At 37.1% G+C, this 24,218-nt stretch overlaps 1 protein-coding gene across 6 annotated transcripts in view; it reads left to right on the top strand.

Annotated features, from left to right (window-relative positions):
- Positions 1–568: 568 nt before the first annotated feature.
- LOC128985978 (RNA-binding protein Musashi homolog 2-like) overlaps positions 569–24,218 on the top strand; it is a 146,976-nt gene continuing 123,326 nt past the window's right edge. For 5 of the 6 annotated variants that reach the window (XM_054406010.1, XM_054406053.1, XM_054406072.1 and 2 more), the window contains exons 1-2: positions 569–696; positions 17,937–17,967. The gene's annotated coding sequence lies outside the window, so the exon portion shown is untranslated. The remainder of the gene's footprint in view (positions 697–17,936; positions 17,968–24,218) is intronic. The other variant, XM_054406029.1, reaches the window with a different exon arrangement.

The raw sequence follows: 24,218 nt of genomic DNA on the forward strand, positions 1-24,218 counted from the left end.
AGATCGTGGGAGGCCATCATAGGGATCATCCCTTCTGACACCTGTGCCATATTTGAAACTCTTATATTAACGAAATGTTAACCAAATATTACGTCTAATGAGACGTAATATTTACAGTGTGTTTGTGTGAGTTTGTGAACGTGCCTGGCGCGTCTGATTGTTCTGGTCTCCACTCCACGCACTACACACCCGGAGTTGGTGAACCCGAGACATCGGTATCCCAAGTGTCCCAAGGAAAACTTGACAATCGTGTCTCATCTACATCAAGGACAACATATCAAGACGAAACAGTAACTACGAGATATTGACTCATTCTCTGAGTTTTGAACGAATCTTCGTCTTTTTTGATAAATTATGTCCACAATACCAAATTTGCAGTTAGCTTGGTCGCGATGGTCTGATGGTGCCGAGAGTGGAGTTGCAGGTTTTTGAGAGAAGATCGGTGGTCGTCGGTGGTGTAGTGGCGGGTCGGTGGGCGGCGTTGCCATGGTGACCGTCTGCGACGGTAGCGCTACTAGCGGCCGTAGCCACACACCGGACTCTTCAGTCTTTGTTAGTGTTAGTCAGTTAGTCTTACCGTGCCGCTCAGTTCACAGCCATGTGTGAGTGATCTGTTCCGTTAGTGATCGATAGCAACAAGGACGATACGCCACGCCGCTACCACTGCCTGACCTTACCACTGACCATCGAATCTAGGTAGGCTACCCTCCAGCTCTCTGCACGCGGTGTCATGTGTGTACACTGTACAGCAGCTTAGTACCAACAGCTAGATATGAAATGCGTCAACCCTGGCGTGGGTCTATTGTCGGCAATCGTTTTGACTGCTTCTCATTTAGTCCTATATGTATAATTAAACTATTACTTCAATATACATGAACAATGGGGTTTTAAACAGCCAATCCGCTAGCTTGTTTGGATATGTGAAATTTTGTTGATGACTCTCCTTGGGCCGTACAACCATTCTCTGTAAAACGAATAATTTATTTACTTGCTTTCATATTAATACAATAATGTATTATGTGTTTTATAGAATAACACACACAATTTACTATGACAACAATCAATAGCTAAGAAATTCGTTCAGTTCATCTATGAAATCAGAAAATAAACAACTGAATCTTATTCTTAGAGATTTCATTTGTGTGTAAATGTGGATGATATTTTCTACTCTCCATTCACATTTCACAGTAGTCAAAATATAACAGATACCTACTTAATTTTCTTAAAATTCAAAGACAATATTTTAGCAGGATTTATTCAAAATTAGCGAATCAGATTTAATCCAATAAACGTTTGTCTGAAAAGGAACGGACTTCCTAAGTGGAGCGATTGGCCTGTAACCAAAGTTGTAACTTAGAACAGAGAACCGTCTGTTTGCATGACATCGTAATATCACGAATGGAGATTGTCCATGGAACTTAAATATTCCTCTCAACTCAATAAAATATCAGATTTCCATGAATCTTCACAAACTTCGAGATCCGATGATTTCAATCAATATTGCTTAACAATAAGGTTTCCACACGTGTTCCAAATTGATTCAAAATTAAAATCCTTTCAACACTTATGTCATGGACCAATCGGAGACATGGGCAAAGACACAGCTGAAGTCTACAAGTATATCTATATTCCGTAGTCAATATCACGATGATCCTCATCAATCATCAACCTCCAGTTATCACATTGCAGCAGCTAAACCAAAGGTGGGAAAATTATGATGAGAATCTGACTCTGATGAAAAGTTTGACGAGCACAATACGGTATATCATATTGTGGAGACTCAGATTGGAAAGTGAACGACATTGCTTCGGACCAAAACATATAGAGGACGAAGGATAGAGCTGTGCTGAATGAATATGATCATTTTTATATGGTCATTGATATGATGTACCCAAACAACACTTGGTACTATACAAGAATCACAGACTGCATTTGTGTTTTGATGCAAGGGGATGATTAATTTGAAGGTTTGTGTGAAACTTGAAAGATCCACATGTTTATGCTCTATAATTGAGAAACGATGGAAACCCCTACATTCTTCACTCGATTAATTTTAATGTATGTATTCTATTATTATGGGAAACAATTATAATTATTTGATTTAGACACACAAACAGCCACTGTATCACAGGAGCCAATGTCTGCCACAACGACGCGAGCGTTGCGCGGGTATCGGTCCTGCCTCAATCATCTCTAGTCCTCCCTACACCTGAGTCAACACACAACACTCTCTACTCTCTAGCTAGAGATGGCCTCAAATGTGTGAAATACATCCCAAAATCCCAATTATTTTCATATACATGGAATCATGTTTTTTTTTCTTGCGAATTTAGAACATGTAGACTTCAGATCTCAACTAATGTTATTTATCAGTCACATAAAATACACTAGGTCTATAATACTTGGAATGTTGAGTACAGTAGTACCTTTTAACCTCCTACTTTAGTTCACACTTTCTAAGTCAACTTGTAAAGATGGTTTTGGTTACCGTATGCTGTATTATACTTAGGCCTACTAAAATAAGTTGCGCAAACAATTAGTGTTTTGATACAAAAATAATGAGTGTTACTGTATATCCAGTCAGACTATGAATATCTGACCTAAAATGTTCCCCAATGTACTGCGTATTCAATTATACCTCTGCCACTATAGATTCCAAAAGTGTTTCCAAATTCAGTTGATCATACCTAGAATAGAGTTTCATATGTATCCTAAATTAATAACGACGGGCAGTTTCAATTTACATCAATGTATACTTTGCTAAGCTGAAACGTCAAAATATTAACGAGATTTGTGTTTACGTTTTCCATTACTTCAAAACAACGGATTGTGATGTTATTTTGTAATTGTGGCAATAATGATTTAACAATCAAAATGTATTGCTTAGATAAAAAGTATATTTACGATGTTCAATTTTTTAGTGTTGTGTTTAAATTTGAATTGTATGCAATAATCTGTCAAGAAAACTATAATATAGTTAAATCAAATATTCAGTGACCAGAGAACAACCAACTAATTGATCTATTGCGTTCATAATGGAAATGAGAACGTATAAAATAGGCTACATTAAGTGTTATGTTAAATGTTTACCCCAAAACATAATTTGCGGAGGCCTGGTGTTTTATGTTCCAATAGTACGCGAAATATAAATACCTAAAGCAACTTTTATCTATATAAATATCAAATCAAACCAATACGATCCCCCAATGTAATGAACCAAATGACTCGAGTATACTTGTGTTCACCATCAACAATCAACATTACATAAAATTTTAAGTTTTTCTGCATTTTTAATTCACTCTCTTTCTATACTTAAGATGAGAAACATACAATGATACAATGGTATTCAATTCAGTTGCTGGGGATTTCTGAAACAAGAAACGTCACATTTTGTCCAGAAATGCACTACAACTGTTCTGACTACAGATTGTCTGAGAGTTTGTTTCAAACATTGTCTCATAATATTGTACAATGGACCAGAACACTCCAAGTGAACTATCCGCTAGAGTCGCCTGTTGAAGTTTTTAGACATTGGACAATACTGTATTAGGTAACGCTCCCCTGTTCTTTTCTCCTTAATTTAATCTGGTAGGCAAACCGATTTCTCTCTTCGTTGCATTTCTTACGGAGATTAATTCTAGATGTGTAGTGCATAAACTATCATGCTTACCTTTCTTTACACACTACTAACTACTTGACTTCCTGATATCACTTTCCGTTATGGTGAAGATGATGCATGTTGTCGACTAACATCTTAACAGGAGCAGGTGTGTCGTAATTGGGATTGAGTAAAGTTCTAAGTAAGCTTATTTCGACAAAGACACATAACAAAGGACGATCACGTGTTATCCGAGTTATAGATAAAGTTATAGATTATTGTTACGCGTCCATTAATTAAGAGTACTGGAAAATAGATCGATACAAGATACTCGATGTTGGTTGTTAGATGTGATGTAATATTATGTTACAAACATTTTTTGCAAATGCAACTTGTACACTTCCAAAATCCCGAAAATACAAAAATTAAATAATTTCTGTTCAATCAAGAAACTTAACAATATAACACATAAAAAATTACCAGATAAAAAAAAAACTGGGTTCACATATTACAAAAATTAAACAGCGTGTTAGCATCCATAATACGTTACATCTGCTCTACTTTTAGCGTTTATATTCACCATTTAACACTGAAATAAAGTTTAAATTATGCTTGAAAAAATGTTAATGAAATTGTTTGAAGAACCTTGATGAGGTAAATACAAAAGCTATTTCAGACAAATTCTGCTTTTTGTTTTTCTTTGAAAATCGCTCCAGACAAGAAGAAGTTGTGTGGCTGCCAATGAAATGTGGAGCCTGGAGACCTCCCAGACTCACATAGACAAAGACGACGATCACTGTCACCGACACAGGGTGATAGTTTACAAAACACTAGCTTAGTCTCTATTGCTATACAACAATTAAATTAGTGTTATGCAATCATTGTGTACACGCAACTCCAAGCAGAGTACAGTATATTATAAAATTATTGCTAGTACTGTACAGTACAAATTTCCAGGCCCAATACAATTACTTTCTACGCAACATCTTCTATAATTCCCAAGGTTTAAACCTACATATTTAACTTTTTAGTTTCTGAGTGCTGGCATGAGTCAACGAACATGTCTTCAATTCTCCTCGAACTTTAACATGTTTCACGTATTTCATAAATTGTGTGATAAATTATTTGGTGGATAGGAATACTTTTTTACTCGTAGAAAGGCGATGTATAACAGAATAATGATTAGTTTCATTAAACAATTTTACAAAAATAAACTTATTACAAGACGGATTTTTATGTTCAACGAGTATTTTTGCATATAAAAAATACGGCCCATATTCATACAGTATAGGCCCTACCTATATGTATTGTAAACCAGTTGTTGTCTAATATCTAAGAAAGAGTGTCATTCAATACGGGTATTTGTTAGCAATAATTGCACTGCCAGAACCTCATTAAATTCAGTTTTGATCTTCTTAAGTTAATCTTCTTGTTAGCGTAACCTTGACCTTTCGTTGAGTTTAAAACAGTTTTAAAAGTCTGATTAAATACACGATTTATAAAAAAAATTAACATTATATTGATGATGTGACTTCTTTATTACCAACATTTACAGTAGTTTGTTCCGAAGGTGGAGTGTAAAAACAATAGTTTCGAGTAAAAGTGTTATATTTGCGGTACAGTCCGAGTTGTTTAGGAAGTGTGAAGTGGGTCGTCGTGGTCCTCCAGATTGTGATGAATATAGAGCGTAGAATCTCTGCTTCAGGAGTAAGACTAGCACAGGTCGGTAGATTGGCCCTCAGCCTACATACCTCCGGAAACCATTCTCTCACTCTCGCCGCTCGCCCCCCCCCCCCAAACGGATGAATGGGCAAATTTTAATCCGTGATCGCGTCAACTTCTTAAACATCTCCAGTAGTCATGGCGAAATCGTGGACGTCTTCCGCGGTCGCACCTCACGGTTGTGGAGACATCATCACCGTCTTCCGCGATCGCGTCAACTTCTTAACAACACAACTCCCGTAGTCGTGGCGAAATCAAGAACGTCTCCTGGTCCTGATGAAAAATAATGAGCGACTCAAGCGAAAACTGGACTATTTTCGGCGGCCAAAGCCAGACCAGCCACCAGCAGCGCGCTCCGTCACAAAAACACGCGTCTGTCACGACGGAAATACCGCGCCGTATCTGGCAACATAAACAAGGGGCGACTTTCAAACCACCAGACTGCCGCCGCGCCGTCAGGACATCCACATGGTCGCCGCTGCTAGAGGTAGCGCAGACAGTAGGCAGAAACTCTTCCTTAATGTAAAGAAAAGCTATTCAAATAATACAAAGGATAACCACAACGGAAAAAAATAATATAACGAAAGATTTGATAAGTTTATGTACAGACATTTAGACAATATTATTGTCTTATTTAACACTGGTAACCACGCTCCAAACGAAGTATAAGATTACTTTGATACAATAAAATAAATGAAATAGCAATATAAGTTCATAATCCAATAATCGAATTACGTATTAGATTTGAACTACTAAGAAACACAGTAACCATTTAAAATATTTAGAAAACTTGCTCAAACCACACATACATAATGTAAATACAAAATATATTTAAGACAAATTCAATAATCATAATATTGTATCGATTTCAGATTACCGATCGGTTATCTTTTATTTAGTTTTTTTTTACATCATTTCAGCAAACTCAAATCACCCATATCAGCACAAAATTAAATATAGACTACAGCATTGATTATTCCATTCCCATAGATATTACACTACCTTCTCCAAGAAAAATAAACTACATAACAAAATGGTAAATTGGTATAGCAACACAAAATAATAAATGAAATGATTCAGATTGAAAAGCCTTCAATATAAGAAAATTTGAATTTCAGTGTCTGCCTTACACTACAGTAGGCCTACTTTATTTAACAAACACTGAAAACATTCACAACAAGCTACTGTATACTTTATAGATAAATGAATTGACAGAACAAGAAACAATTCGTTTGACTCAATAGGGTACAATTCCAAACTAAAACAAAACCCAAAGAAAGTGCAAGCGGCACAAAATAAACTGCAGTACCGTACGTGCACAAAATGCTATATTCGCTATTTATGACGACCGTTTCAAAGTAGAGTTAACAAAGGAAATCATTGACATAACATTTTCACATGTGTAAACACTATTCAGAAGATAAAGACAACACTCAAACAAACGAAAAGTATTCAAAGAACAAACACAAATTGTTTTAAACATTTACATTTACAAAATTTTATTTAGGTAGAAATAATACGTTTGAAAACGATATCATTTTCTAAAAGAATCTTGTTTATTCTATTGAGTAGGCCTAAACAAAGATAAAATTTTTAGCATACTTAAAGTTAATATTTTAATTATTATCAAATGTGTAAAAAATAAGTGGCAATATTTATAGCCTCAGACAAAAGTACTCTTTTGAGGTTTGACTTTGATAATAGCCAACCTATTTTCCAGTTTAAAAGCTAATCTTATTTTGTATTTCACTACAAGGGCCTAAAATTATTCTTTTCGACAGGAGCTCTAGTTAGCCGTGGTCGGGAAATGAGCTAGGGTCAAAAATACATTTTTGGCCCGTGACATGAGCTAAATTTATTTTTCGTCATACTGCACCATTTGTTGAGCTAATTCATTAACAAAACTAATATTTCGTACATTGTTCACCTTTATGAATTATCTAATAAAATTATCTCCGTCTAGGTTTGCTAAATAATTAAAGGTGTGTTTATTGTAGTGACTTGTAGAGTGTGACACGATGATAAACAAACAATATGAGAACGACTACATGATAATATTTTATTAATTGGTATTTTATTTGGTTGTATCAGTGGACTAATGTTAAAGTCTTGCAAATGTATGGCTTATGTCCAGTGTTATAGCAGATTTTATATGGATAAAAATAACTATTTTAGTTCAGCAACAAACTTTTACAGACATACAGTTGTTAACGTATGTTCCACGGAAACGAATGGCGTTTCTTGTTCTCACCACCAGCAAACGAAGCTTCTATTTCTTTTACTACGCAGCTTACCTTCCCTACCATTACCAGTTGGGATGTGTGTGAATTGTGGTACCGTGATAGTGATACATATAATACTACGCTCGTTCTTGTATCAAATCAAATGCAATGTGCCATATACTTCTAACCTCTCAGCGGGTTGATTGACGCGTAGTTATACAGTATAACTGTAAGGCCTACGTTTATAACACAAAGACACGGCGTGTAGTGGTGTAGACCTCCGTGAGTACGACGTGATCCTCGTGGGTGTTTCAACACTCGTCTAAACATTATTTAACACAGACAAATCCTCACGGTCTTTCACATGAAACTTCGCGAACGTAATGCGGATTTGCAGAGTTTCCCATTGTGCCGCGTTTAACGTTTTTAATCCTTCAAGTTTATGTAACTAGACTATTATGTCAAACTTGTATTTCTAGAAAGTTAGTTTGAAAGGTTTGAGAAGTTGAGCCGCAGCTAATGCGTCGGAATTGCTTCCATAAATCTTAGCCGCAGCGCGTTTGGAAACAGATTTGTAGATTTGGCTTACGTTGATGCATAAACATAAACTCATCTAGACTCTTACGACCCGCTTTTGTCATCCATTGTCAAATGTAATACTACATCTTTACACTACAGAAGAGAATAGGCTTTTAAATTTAATTCATGTCAACTACAAAAAAGTAATTATATTATGCAGTTTCAATTAGCATCACGAATGTGATTGAACAAGACAAACTACACTGGATCATCATATTTTAATTCTATTTAATTTTATTGTTATGCTTTCTACAAAATGTAACTGAAGGGTTCGTCTTGAACTATAGAATGATTGGTGGTAGTTAACAACTAATTCAGGATAAACTATAAACATGCATCAAATACGCAGTTGTCAGTGGTTGGATGTTATAAAGATAAAGCTTGGCGCAAAGTTAGTTAGCAACTGTAACACGGTGTGGCTGGAAATATGAAACTTCGACAATTACATAGATATTGTGTTACTGCAGTAGTAATTAACGAAACTTAGAAAACAGCTAATTTATGTGTAGCGTAATTAATTAATACCAGCTACACGGTTTGTGTTAAAGATAGAAGAAAATACCTCAACGTAAGTTTTGGGAAGGAAGGTTGTATAAGTTTATAGTACTGTATATAACTTTACTTTATAAATACAGTTTATAAGGGGTAATTATTTGGTTTTTATATCAAACTACTTTTAACTTGACTGGAACACTCTAATAGCAGAGATGAAGTATTCCTATCACCATACAAAAGGAATAGTAAACTTAAAATATGTATTGCTTTTAATTATATTATGCATATGGCAATCATTTTTATAGTATTGAATGCTTCAGTTATAAATACGCCATTTATTTGGGCTTGTGAGTTTCTAGGAAGAGAAATAATGAGAGAATGAAATAATATTTGAATTGCAAGTAGACGTAAATGACCCCACTACTGCAAATATCAACAGTAAAAATCAAGTGCAAAAATAACCCAATCAGGCATTGATCTAAGAAGAAAGTAAAAGTGGAGCTTAAATTTGTATTTTAACGTTATCCCAATCAAGTAAAACTCTTGCAACATTTTCAAATAAAAAATATAAAATAAGCTAACATTTCTGGTGGTACAACTGAGGAGAGTTTTGAAATGTAAAGAATTTATTAAAACTCAAAACATTCACCCAACCGTTATCCACGTAGTAGATAGTAGACCCAATATTTATTGAAGTAATATAGATATCGGGTTTGATAATACTTCATTTGTTATTTATATAACGCCAAAACAAATAGATAACGCTGGAATTTACGGGTTGTGAGATCATCATTTCACTATTAAGATAAACGAGAAAACTGTGTATGTTGATAACTAACACTAACATACTGCTCATTTTATATGGGCGATGGCAAATTAGTATACTGTAATACAGTAACAGTATACCCATCGATGTAGTGGCACCAACACACTGCTGTTGCCTGTTATCGATGTACACAACTTGTTACCATAATTATGTACCAACGCGAAGGCGTTGGAAAGTTATACGCAAATATAAGGAAGACTGATACAACATACTTTGTATTGTCGACGTACAGTGGGGGCAATGACAAGTTATACCAATACCAGAAGGCTACAACGTACCATCACTGTTTCTATATCTACACTATTCTGCATAATTATAGCAATTGTAGTGTTATTAACAAACCCGATGGTATCTCATGTGTTGGTTTAGGTGGATGTATGCGTGTTGGTGGTCTATATAGTTGTAAGGGATTGTTGTATTGAGATCATACACCATAGGTATACAGTACTGTGCATGAGATTTGACTATATATACCTACAGGTAGTACTGGCAGGTGTGTGCGCTGCGCACGCGTGTGCCCCGGCTGTTTAAGACAGCTGTGTGCGTGTGTATGTGTATGTGTGTATATCCACCAGATGTCTGTGTGTCCAGGTGCCTCACACAGACAGCTGTGTACAAGGTCACAAACTCCCGCCGTCCGGTCGCTCCGCTCGCCTCTTGCTTTGTCTGCCGGCCCAACAGCCAACAGCTGTGAACTGGTACAACCACAACCAACAACCAACGCGGCCACGGGCCAACTCACCTACAACTCGTAGCATCGTCTTGCCCTTACCACACCGCCAAATTTGTAAAACAAGATTAATTGTGTTGAGGTCTGATTACATACGAATACTTACTTTTATGAAATAACCTAAAAAGAAGTAAGTCTAAGGTCAAGGATATTTAATTATTTAGGAATAGCTCATGAGAATCCATGTTCAAAGCTTTTTTCAGGTGATGTGACCTGTTATGTGGTGTTCCTAACATGTTGGCGAGTTTTAAATTTATGTTTTGATCCCTTGATTACAGTTAGCCTACTTACTGTTATGCTTGTATTTGTGAACAGTACTAATGATTGTGGCCTTTTGAAGTCACTCGTCTCTTGAATTACATAACTACAATTACATAATAAGGGCAAACGTAATAAATAATACGCCAAACTGTCACGGCAATGTCTTCTTCGCTTTTTCGTTTTGTATGGTGTCGTGTCACTTGTGTTATCACCCTGGTAGTTATTCCATAACATGGGTTTAGAATATTTTGCATACATACCTTAAAATACCTACATTTGTATGGTCGCCATTTAAAAGCAAATTATTAAAAGCAACTAGTGAACCCGTGTGGCTCAACGCGCCGCAAAAAAACATATGAATTTAGAAAACAAATTCATCGTGTTATATATTGACTCTAAGTCGAAAATAAAATACAGTAATGAATGAAGCCTTAAAAGGAAAGCAGACCATCCATTTTCTAGCTGTATATGTCTTATATATTTAGTTAATTAATAAGTTATCGAGTATTTTATAGTTATTTTAAGATTTTAAAACACATCTAATAAACATTTTAATAAAACCAATATATAGCATATTTGAAGAACATAAAAATGCTTCATGAAGAAACCCCTTTTAAAAATATCCCCCAAAAAATCTATTTTATTTACAAAAGAACTTCCTTGAATAACTTACTAAGTTTTTATTCGTGAAATTACCTTGAGGAAAATTACCCTGGTCAGAATTTTCCGTGATGAATATGCATACACCATCAAAATATGTAGCCCTACTTAAAGCAACATATAGTTGCCCGTGACTAAAAACTGGTCTGGGTAAGAACAGTGCTAGGGTACTCTTTTAAGTGATTGCCCTTGTGCTTTATTGATTGTCATTGCAAATGACAAAGCTTATGGAAATTGGCATCTTCCCATTTTAAATGGTAAGTTTGTTTCCGACGGGCACTATTGATCCTCGGAATCAAAATATATCCCCCTCACTTGTTCCAGTTAGGACTTTACATTCTATTAAATTGTTAACCATTTTGTTCACTTGGAACCTTGTTCCATTAATGAGGCCCTTTGGTGTATTGATATTCCTCACCAATAAAACCACTGCCCCCGTTTAAAATCTGTGTCTTGGCAATCCACTGACCTCTATATTGTTTAAAAACTCTGTAAGCATTCTAGATGGGCGTTTAAATTATCTGCAAGCAAACTATCAATGATTTCGTACAGCTGTTTCATGTCAAATATTTGTGATTTCAAATATTACAGTACAGTTTTGTAAATCACGGTAAATTATTCTCAACTAAATTTTACTATTCTCGGCATTAAAATAAAGTAGTATGATCCATTATGATTACACTTTAAGTTTCTCAAAACATTATTCAACTTAATATACATTTACAGGCATAATACACACCAATTTTTTATGTAGTAGACTTTGACTATTTTCAACTAAAAACATATGTTTTTAAAAATAAAAATTTTCTCCCATGTTATCCTTATGGAGAAAAAACTGACTTTAAGGGCCTCTGACGCCCTTACCAACGACTTTATAGAAAATCTAATACTGTTGGGCACAACTACACGTTTTAACCTTTATTTTGAGACCTCAAACGTCAAAATCGGGTGAATATTAACGGAGGAGTTCGAATAACAAAAAACGGCTTAGCCTATTATATATATAGATAGATAGATAGATAGATAGATATAGATAGATAGATAGATAGATAGATAGATAGATAGATAGATAGATAGATAGATAGATTACTCGTACCCGTACCGGTACACAATACTTAAATATTTTAAAAAAAGCATATTCTATATACACACACGTATATATGTTACGAACACAATTAAAGTAAAACGTAAAAAGTAATAAGGAAAACGGTACGTGTAGTAAATTTATTTTAATTCATTATAAATACACGTAGAGTGGTACGGATGTGCAGTGTGCAGTGTGCAGGAGTCGGAGGTGCCAGCTGACGTGCAGTAACTGCAGTTACCGTGGTTGTCGGCGCAGAATGCACATACCGGGTTTATAACCTCAACGCAATAAACATCATTTACACGCCCTCCTCTCTGTTGTGACTACAAACATTAATGTTTACACGGCAATCTTGTCGGTTGTCACCTCGTTCGTAAGGAATTTTAACTGTCGACAAAGTTTATTTTATTGTGAAACTAAACATTTACAAATCGAAAGGTACATAATCTATATATTAATTTGAAACTGTTTTTCTTTGTCACAGCTATTTTGAGAGAACGGCTTGGCGTAGAAACTCGGTAGAGGTGTCTAAAGAAAGGTCTTGGTCTGTAGATGAGCCATCAAAAGAGAAACATGGTAAATTCCCTTGGGGCTCTGCCCCCGTGGCCTTTAAATTCCCATCCCATGTTATTCTTATGGAGGAAAACGGGGGTTTTGTCGCAGCTAATTTGAGAGAACGGCTGGGCGTAGAAACTTGGTAGGGGTCTCTAAAGAAAGGTCTTGGTCTATAGATGAGCCATCAAAAGAGGAAAGAGGTAAACTCCCTTGGGGCTCTGCCCCAGAAGCCTTTAAAGTTGCCTCTTCAGATTTGTTTACATTACGACCATATGCATTATTCTACACTACTTTTTAATGCAACAGCTGTTAATATTTAAATTGTGATTTATTGAATTTGTCAAAATGAAGTACAGTATTTGCAATGGATTTTTCTGATTTTAAAATTGATTTTCTTCTGTATCGTGTCATGTTTTGCAATATAATGTTCTATTACCAAATCAGTGGAAAATCCTAATATCAAAGTAACTTTTAAAATTATTTCTTATGGAGTTAACTTATATCTATTGTATGGGTTGGTTTTGGCCTTTTTTCCCACTTCTTGGAGATTGTACGTAGGTAATATTCTTGGGCATATTGCATCTGTAGACGAAACTTGGGTTGGTGTAATAATTGCAATGGAAAAGAGCGAGAAATCCTGGACAATTTGATATAGGCTAAAAATAAAACTGATTTAACACTGTGCTACATTTCTTGAGCAATAATTGAAATAACCGATTTGCAAACAATGGAAACATAGAAAAAGTCATAGAACACAGCCAAGTAGAAGAAATAGAAATAACGTTTCTTTTACACTAAAAACATTAAAAAAACAAGATCTGCTTTTTGAAAAAAATAAGATATTTACAAAAGATTTTGATTATATCTAACTGTTGTGTGGATCGTGAGTATTTCCATAATCTTTGAGTCACCTGTAATGCTTCGCAATTGCTCGATTTCGAGCAACAGGTACACTAGTATGTATTATACTGAAGTAAGTTTCTGGAAATATGTATTTTAATATATAGAAAGGTTTGTTTATGACCTTTTGCGCCCCTAGCGCATTGTAAAAAGCGGACTTGCACTTAAGCTGATGCTTGTTTCATGTCAGTACCTACGACAATAAAAAGATTATTTTATGCAGTGGCTTGCCAATTGCGAGCCAATAACATCCAATCGCTCGGTTCGTGTCACTTAGCTGAGTGATTCCTGTGATCACTCTATAACGTTAAATGTCGACACGACCAGTCGCTCTGCCACAAACTGTATACAAGAGTTGGTTAAACGCGTTTTACTGTAAAGTACTTTTTATAGACGGGAACTGTTTTTATACGCTGTTTGTGTGACTTCACTTTGACTGAAAATGCAATGAACATTCTGCTTCTTATTGCAAAGTTCCCTGGCGTGTTTTATGTTATTTAAGTAAGAACCGTCCATAGATTTCCGTTCAAAGAGTAATTGAACCAGTGGTTGATTTATTGTTGCATGAGATAATGCTATTCCTATCCTACTCCGACTTCATCTGATCAAATATTTAGATTTATTAGCATCATTTCAGACAAGTAATGTTAGATTGGCACTACTATTTTGCTGGAATTCCTAAGATCAACACATTGCTTTGAGTATTTGACTTTAAACGTGTAGTAAATGTCTGTATGAGAGAATTAGAGAATTATATTTAACAAAATCGAATTTTTTTATCAATAAATCATTACATACCGGTACTTCCAAAAGCTCTAACTGGTAATTTTTTAACTAAACAATATACTTACTGTAGAAACAATATACTAACTAAAGTTTGAGTAAAATTAACATTTTGTATAAGTAAGTACAATTGATATTTAAATAGGATATATTCCTTTGTTTTGTCTACATAAAACATGCTCGAACTCACTTTTATGCTATAGATCAACCAAATTACATGCAATGCTGTAGTTTACATCTGAAACCAAAACCAAAGTAACGTCATAACAGGTGGAGCTGCTTTGAGTTCTCTTGCCTTTCAAAGAAATCGAGTGCTGCTCGCATCGACGCCGAGCTTTTAGCTAAGTGCGAGTGAGAAATAATGCCACGACTCCCACGCTGTTATCCAATATGATGATATACCATGGTTGTACCGGTTTACCCGCCAATATGTTGATGATATACCTTGGGTGTACCAGTTTACCCGCCAATATGTTGGTATACCATGTATGTACCGGTTTACCCGCCAATTTGTTGATGATATACCATGGGTGTACCGGTTTAACCGCCAATATGTTGATGATATACCTTGGGTGTACCAGTTTACCCGCCAATATGTTGGTATACCGTGTATGTACCGGTTTACCCGCCAATTTGTTGATGATATACCATTGGTGTACCAGTGAGTCTCACTGAGTAGATTGCAGACCCGTCCAATGGCCTGACCGATATAAATATTTTGTATATAATAAATACTATTCCATAAAGATCGTGTAACGATGCTCTGTAAAACACACTCTATAACAGGCGAATCCGGTTTTTGTTATGAATTACAAATTGAATTGTAATTGAAAACGTTATTAGTTAATTGCCCGTTTGATTCATTGGAATCGCACGGCCATTGAGGCATATTGCGTGGTTGTGAATGGGATTTTAATCGTATTTTAATCGGTAAAATACTATTCCATCATATTTTATACAATCATTTTTGTAGGCCCAACCTCAATTGTGTTTATAACAACTCCCAATTATAGCAATTTATAAAATCATTCTAAGACAGATACATATAGATAATAATAATCAACTGTCTAAACAGTGAAACGTACAAGAGTTTATGGTACTTCATTATTATTATTAGACATTAACAAAACCGGTTACGTTATGTTTTAGTTTGCCAATTAGTTTGCAGGTCAGATAATACTGATCATTTCACAAACAGAAAATAAAAACTGAACAAGTTTGCACATTGCTAAAAACAATGCAATCTATTATATTTCACGTTAGAGAGGAAAGGTAAATCAAAAGATAAAGCAATGATGTAACTCCGCTTATATGTTACAGATCAAGAAGTTATCTTGTTCTTCTAATTGGAAAGTGTTGTTTGGCTCAGCTCTCTTCCTCAACTCTTGTACTCCAGAATTTTTCAGATATGAACACTTTTCTGTTAAGAGTCTTCCTTAGTGGAAGCCAAGTTGGATTTCTTCCCCATAAGAACAATGTTAACTTTGGGTCCAAATATCTCATCAGCAAATTGTCATATAATTATGGATAAGGAGTTAAATTTAAGGAATTGCGGTCCTCTAGAGATTGACGTTTTTTATTTCACAATTTTTAATTTTTATAATGAATAATTGATTATTAATTAGCTTAAAATTAAGCTAATTATTGAAAGGAAATGAAAATGGATTTTCGAAATTCAAAAACCTCAGTCACGAGTCTATTATGTTAAAAATACAAATTATAAATTTCAAAGCTATATCTTAACAAATAACGCCGTTACGTGTCCACAAATGATGTAATGTTTAACATTGTTCTTATGGGGAATAAATCCAACATGGCTACCACTAAGGAAGACTCTTAAGACATTAATCCTGATTAGACCATTAATGTATGACCCATTTGAAATGCACGCTTAAAATCTTGTTCGTAAAGATTTATGGTTTAGATCACCAGGGAAAGTTTCGCTTTAAAATTGATTAACGTTTCTTTCCCAAAAACTTCGTTTCATATGTATACAGACAGTAGGCAGACTAATCTGAACTTAATCAATTGAATACAGGATGTCCCTGAACTCTTTACCGATTTCTGGACCATGGACAAATTAAAAATATCATGTTAAAAAATGTCCACAATCAAAAGTTTACAGCCGCCGATTTGTTTTTTCACAAACCGAAGCTATTAGCGAATTTCCCATATAGGGAATAAGCTATTACCGTAGTACTCATGGTAAGACCTGGACGCGGGACCGATTTTTATTTTCGTTTTGAGGTCCCTAGAGGCCAAAAACACCATCCGTTCAAATTCATATATATATATATATATATATATATATATATATATATATATATATATATATATATATATATATGTGTGTGTCCGTCAGCACGATAACTCGAGAAAAAATTATCCGATTTTGATGAAATTTGGTACAAACGTGTAAACGTACATTTTTTCGAACGAGTTCGCAATCCAGCATGATCGGACCATGGGAACGGGGGTTTACGGGGGGTTTTATGGGGTAAAAATAGGTTTTTCCCATTTTTGACCCAAAAAACATAAAATTTAGCAATTTCTTTCCAAACCATTTTGTAGAGCTTAAAAAAACAAATAATTTAGTATATTGAAGCGTTATTATGCGCCTAATGGTTACGGAGAAAATTCAAAAAAATTGTAAATTTAAAATTCCCATGTTATTCTTATGGAGAATAAGTAAACTGTTGTAGTTTGCTTGTTTGTGAACATATCTTGATCAAATTTGGAAAATGTTTTTATTTCTTACTAACTATTCACATTTTACAAAAAAAGCAGTTTTACCCTCCCTGATGCAGCAAACCTAAGTACTTGTTAAACTAATTCTATTTAAATCAAGAATAAATGTTATATTTGTAAGTAGACATTTCAGTGTAAATCGAATCAGTCAAATGGAAATTCGCTTAGTCTGCAGGTTTGCTGCGGCGGGGGTATTTTTATTTGTTAACGGGTTTTCGCAGTGAACTGTAATTTAATTCAGATTTTTTTTAATTAGGCCTACATGGTTTAAAATAGCAGCCATTTTAAGATTTTAAATCTTAAATAACGGAAAAACTACACAGGTAAACAATGCTATTGTAGCAAGTATTTTGTATTACGATACTAACAGAAAATCTGTTTATAAACAAGAGATAAAACTAAATTTTTAAATACTGTGTAAAAAGAGTCTAACTAAATTTATTTAAACAGCGGATTGTTTCAACTGGCTGGCAGTGATGTTGACATTTGATAAATATAAATTTAGGCCTACTGAAAACCCCGTAAGTCAAAAATTTTTTTTGAAAATTAGTAAATGGCGGGTATACGGGTACTTTTAAGCTATAGGAATTTTCAGTATGATTATTGAAATTGTCTGTCTTTCGTCTAGTAATATTACATTACTGATTTTAAAGTTCGGGGGGCACCCTGTATATTCACCAAACCAGTGCAGACTGCAGACCAGCTTTCCGTACCATTTGAGAAATGTAAAAATAACACGATGACTGTAGCCTACCGTATGTGTGTTTCAGGTGTTTTGCTGCTTGTCCATACACATCTCCTGTAAGTACCTTCGACTGTGTTTATATTCACAAAACCTGTAATATTTTAGTTTAAAATTACACATAACAAAACAATTACAAATACTTGAAATTCACTATTAGTTGGAATTATCTATCGGCACTTAGGTGGACCAACTACACACTGAAGTTATACAGCTAAATACCGTTAGTAGTATTTACATAAGTAATTGTACACAGGTTACGTTAACTTGATAAAGGTTTTTAATTTTAAAATCTCCCGTTGGTAGCAATTGAAACGGTTTATACAAAGACCAGGGGTTTGTTCAGTCATTTATTGCAATCAGTAATCCTGATTGTAAAAGGTTGGCGCACGCAACCATAAGCTATCCCGACAATCAGTGTGTTTAGCTGTAATTATATGTCAACAGGTAAACATACAGCACGCATTCAACATGGCTAATGTGTTATCCTAATTACTTTAGATTCGCTTTAATTGAAACCTCTTAAATACTGCTAATCAAGTGCTTTGTTTTTATTTTTCTGTCACAGTAAAATGCATTTTTTATATGTTATCACTCTGAGAAAGTGTAGGTGTTACTTTAGTAGTTATATGTAGTTAGGGCTTCGATAGATTTAATTTAATTATTTGTGTGTGTGTGTTGTGTAATTGCATAATTTAGAGCTACATATACAAATTTTTGTAGTTAGTTTTTGGACCGCTACAGCTATTCCAAAGATAGTTTTTAAGGCTATTTTTTGCTACAGTTTGTATTTACTATAATTGTAAACTCGTTTGCCTTTATTTGAGCAAAGGTTACGATTAAAATACAATCTGCAGGATTGCTGGTACTGGATCATTATCATTTACCGTTTACTATGTGTACCGTATACAAACTATGTATAAACTGTATGGGTCCTAAAGTATCCGTTATAGCATATCAATAACATATGCTGAAGTGGGAAGCGTACACGGGGACGATGGAGGTATTATGTTAAATGTTCTGTATATGTAAGCTATTAAGTTTCGCTGGTATCCGTATTTTGTTGCATTTATTTTTATTAGTCGAAACCATAACAAATATGCCCCGTAGTAATTTTAAAGCTTGATACAGATATGTTTTTTATATTCTCATATACTGTACTGAAACAAGAGTTAATGCAAACCTAAGAATAAAATGAAACTTATATATCTTGTTGACTCTACTTTAGTTATTGTATAGGCTAAAACATAGTATTTTGTTGAAAAAAAAACCAATCCTGACCTTTTAATTTAAATACTGTTACAAGTCAGGAGCCCCGCGCAACAATAGGCAGGCGCCGTCTCAAAAGGGCTGTTTGTTTACACGGTTTTCCGAACGCGCCAGTGATAGACAATAGACCCATGTCAACGGACTACGTCAATAGGGGGTTTGACATCTCCAGAAGCTTCCACGGCGATCTGTAAACACCTTTGTCTAGCCTACGAGTAGTCTCTCGAATGTTCTACGGAAAGCTTATATGAGGGACCGTCTTCCGGCACACGGCAGTTGAGTTGAGTTAATTCTTCCGAGAATCATCGAAGCGACGGCACGCCGGTGTGAGTGACCAGTGCTAGTGGCAGTGACAGTGGTAGTGACAGTGAGAGTAACAGTGTAGTGACACTAGTGACAGTGTAGTGACAGAGTAGTGATAAATCCTGTAAAGGTTAGCTGTAAGTAGAATCTTTGTAAATTAGAATAGGCTTTAGCTAGGTTAGATAGGGTTAGTTAGGTGTTAGGTAACTGTAATATCTGTAAATATAGAATAATTAGTGTAAATAAATAGTTATAATAAAATCGCCAAGTTTTTTATTGTAAAGAACCTGTTAAGCCCGTAACAATTGGTGTCAGAAAGCGGCATTATTTTGGCGATTTTTATTGTAAAGTATTGAGTTACAGTTTAGTTGTATTAAATATTAGTAATTTGTGTCGTAATTTTGTTTACAAAGTAAAATTCAATTGATTGTTTTTGTTAAACTTGAGTTGTCAAAAATAGAATCATTTATTGTAATTTTTTTTTTTTTTTTAATTGTTTGGCATAAAAATGGCTTTCAAAGGTGTGAAACTTAATGAGTTAAAAGTAGCTGATCTTAGGAGAGAATTAGAAGAACGAGATCTAGATACTAGTGGAACTAAATCAGCCCTTCAGGCACGACTTAAACAAGCTTTAATTGATGCATGTGAGGACCCAGATAACGTTTTATTTGAAACATCTGATTTCAATAAAATGCTTAAGAACTTGGAGTCAAAAATTTCTGAAAATACTAAAACACTAGAATCAAAAATGTCAGAAACTAGTAAAACGTTAGAAAGCCTAGAAGCTAATATTGAGGCAAAAATGTCAGAAAATAACAAAAACTTAGAAGCTAGCATTGAGACAAAAATGTCAAATGTAGAATCAAAAATGCTGAACAAATTAGGTGAATATTCTAGCAAAGTTGATGGTTTAGAAAGTAGGATAAATGAAATTGATGAGAAAGTTAACTGTATAGAAAAGAATCTAGAAGATAGGTTAGTTGATAAGCTAAGGCAGGAGATGGCTGCATCGGGGAGCTTCACACCTTCGTCATCAGCTAGCACTGACGAACTTCGGCAGGATAACGCCCCAGAAACGATCTCCAAGCCAGCGCCCACCATTGCTGCCGCTGTCCCTCAGAACATCGTTCCTCATTTCGATGGCAAAACCCCCTGGGAGGACTACATGCTTCTCTTCGAGACAGCGGCTATGGTCCATGGGTGGACAGAGGAGACAAAGGCTTCAGCACTGTGCCTTGCACTACGGGGCGATGCGTTAGCAGTTCTGCATGCTATGCCAATGGCGGAGCGGAAGAATTTCCCAGAACTAGTGAGGAGATTGGACATGCGCTTTGGGCATCGACACATGGACCAGCTTTACCGATCTCAACTGCGGAACCGGATCCAGAAACCCAGCGAGTCACTTCAGGAGTTTGAAGCCGACATTGCTCGCCTGGTGAGAAACGCCTATCCATCGGTCACGGATGATGTCTACGAGAGTTTGGCGGTGGATAAATTCCTCGACGGTCTACGTGAACCTGAGACTCAACAGGCAGTGAAGCTCGCCAGACCAAAGACCCTGAGTGACGCACTGACACAGGCACTGGAGTTCGAGGCTGTACGGCAGTCGGTGAGAGGTCAGGCCCGAGTCCGTGTGGCAGACGCAGAAACTACATCTCCACTTGACATCGAGGAGCTGGTGAAAAGAGTTCTGGAGGCGCTAAAAACACGTCGCCGGCAGATACGCTGTTGGAGCTGTGGACAGACGGGACATCCCAGGAGTAAATGTCCTTCAACCACATCAGAACCGGAATAGGAAAACTAAGGAGGGTTGATGGAAAGGGGCAACCGTCAGCCCACGATTTGAAAGCCCCGAGGAAAAGTGTTAAAGTTGCTTCACTTGGAAGTCAGTCAAGCAGTTTCTACATAGATGGAAAGGTGAACGGGCGTCTCCAAAGCTGTCTTCTGGACACCGGGGTGACTATGACCATCCTGAATCCCAACACTGTGTCGACTGAAGATATTTCACCAACATCATGGTCTCTACGTACAGCTACAGGTCAGCTGGCTCAGGTCTATGGGCAGACGGTTGCTACCTTCCACATCGGCGGCTGCGTATTTAAACATTGCGCACTAGTTGCCGACATAGACGAGGACGTGATTTTAGGAACCGACATAATGGTGAAGTACGGACTGAAGTTGGACATGTCAAGAGGACTAGTGACTCTCGGAGACGAAGATGTCATACTTCGGCGTGGGAAGGATATCGCTGCACGCGTACTTCTACTGGAAGACACAACGCTACCAGCACGCAGCCAAGTCATAGTCCGAACTACTGTCGAAGGAGATTGGACTAGTGGGCAAAGTGTTCTACTGGAGCCAGGAAGTGACAGTGAAACCCAGCTTGGACGTGGTGTCTTTGTCGCCAGATCCTTATTTAACTTAGGGCACGAAAATCCGGTGCGACTGATGAACTTGAATGGTTTCCCTGTGGCAATAAAAAGAGGAGTGAAGATCGGAACGTGCGTGGCTGTTAACTCAGTGGTACGTCAACTAAAATCATGTCCACCATCCCCAAATGGATTGCCGAAGGAGCTGGAAAATTTCGTGGAGAGCACCTGTCAGGATCTGACGCGTCAACAAAGTGCGAAAATAAGGGACTTCATTACCAGATGGCAAGATGTCTTCGAATACGGAAGCGGACCTAGAGGAAGAACAAACATAGTACAGCACAAGATAGACACCGGAGATGCAAAACCCATACGTCAGGCTCCTAGACGACTCCCGCTAGCAAAACGTGACGAAGCTGAGAGAATTATAAAAGAGATGGAAGCGGATGGTGTCATCGAGCCTTCTAGCAGCCCTTGGGTGTCACCTGTGGTACTAGTGAAGAAGAAGGACGGCTCAACAAGATTTTGCGTAGACTATCGCCTTCTCAACAATGTCACCAAGAAAGACAGTTACCCTCTCCCCAGGATTGATGACACACTCGACACGCTGGGAGGATGTCAAATATTCTCTACTTTAGATCTCAGAAGTGGCTACTGGCAGGTCGGGCTCGCTCCTGAGGACAAGGAGAAGACAGCGTTCTCTATTGGGACAGGACTTTGGCAATTCACTGTGCTGCCTTTTGGACTTTGTAACGCCCCTGCTACTTTTGAAAGGCTTATGGAGAACGTCCTCAGGGGATTGTCATGGGAGACATGCTTGGTTTACTTGGATGATATTATCGTCCTAGGCAAATCCTTCGAAGACCACCTGAAGAACCTGGAGAATGTCTTCATGCGACTGCGGATGGCTAATCTGAAGTTGAACCCAAAGAAGTGCAACTTATTCCGCAAACAGGTCAATTACCTCGGCCATGTCGTATCAGACAAGGGAGTGTCTGTGGATCCGGAGAAGATCAGAGCTATCACCGATTGGCCAATACCACAGGATAAACACCAAGTTAGAAGCTTCCTTGGGCTGTGCGCTTACTACAGGAAATTTGTTAAGGGATTCGCTAATATTGCCAAACCGCTAACCAAGTTGACCGAAGACAAGAGGACCTTTGTTTGGGATAACGACTGCGAGAAAGCTTTCGAACAGCTGAAGACTAAATTATGCAGTGCACCCATATTGAGCTACCCACGATCAGACGGAAAGTTCGTACTAGACACGGACGCCAGCAATACAGCCATTGGAGGAGTCCTTTCCCAGCTTCAAGATGGAGAAGAACATGTGATCGGATACTTCAGTAAGGTCCTGTCAGCGCCTGAGCGTAATTACTGTGTCACCAGGAGGGAGCTTCTCGCAGTGGTTAAGTCTATAGAACACTTTCATAAGTACCTGTATGGAAGAAGGTTTCTCCTGAGAACCGACCATGCCGCACTGATGTGGTTGCTAAGATTCAAGTCTCCTGAAGGACAGGTTGCGAGATGGTTAGAAAGATTACAGGAGTATGACTTCGAATCAATCCATCGTGCGGGGCCAAGCCACAGGAATGCAGATGCACTATCTAGAAGACCATGCGGGGACAGCTGCGCGCACTGCACACGCAAGGAAGACAAAAGTGCATCAGTTCATCGCGTGACCGCCGTTGACGACGAATGGGACAGTAAGAAACTGTCAGAGGACCAGAAGGAAGACCCAGACCTAAGACACGTTATGCAGTGGAAGATGGACAATAAAGGAAGACCATCGTGGCAGGATATTGCTCCATTGTCTAAGAACGTCAAAACCTACTGGGCGCAGTGGAACTCGATTTTAATGGAAGAAGGAGTTTTGAAGCGAGTCGTCGAATCGGAGGAAGGGGAGCACCGAAAACTCCAACTAATAATTCCAAGGAAGAGGGTTCCTGAAGTGCTAAGGGAAGTGCACGATGGAATTTCTGGAGGCCATCTAGGGGTACATCGTACACTGGTGAAAGTAAGGGAGCGCTTCTACTGGGCTAATCAGAAAGACGACGTCATAGACTGGTGCAGAAGGTGTGCGACATGCGCAGCATCAAATGGCCCTGTCAACAAACGAAAAGCCCCAATGAGGAAATACAACGTGGGTGCCCCGTTTGAGCGCATCGCCATTGACGTAGCAGGACCGTTCCCCATGTCTGATTCTGGAAATAGATTTATTTTGGTTGCAATGGATTACTTCAGCAAATGGGTAGAGGCCTATGCATTGCCTAACCAGGAAGCGGTAACAGTTGCAGATATATTAATCAAGGAAATGGTGAGCAGATTTGGCGTCCCGCTCGAACTTCATTCCGACCAAGGAAGAAATT

This window comes from Macrosteles quadrilineatus, unplaced genomic scaffold (genome assembly GCF_028750875.1).
Source record: "Macrosteles quadrilineatus isolate MER2022 unplaced genomic scaffold, UCM_ALF_1.0 Scaffold_1__1_contigs__length_201487025, whole genome shotgun sequence".
Taxonomy (NCBI): Eukaryota; Metazoa; Arthropoda; class Insecta; order Hemiptera; family Cicadellidae; genus Macrosteles; species Macrosteles quadrilineatus.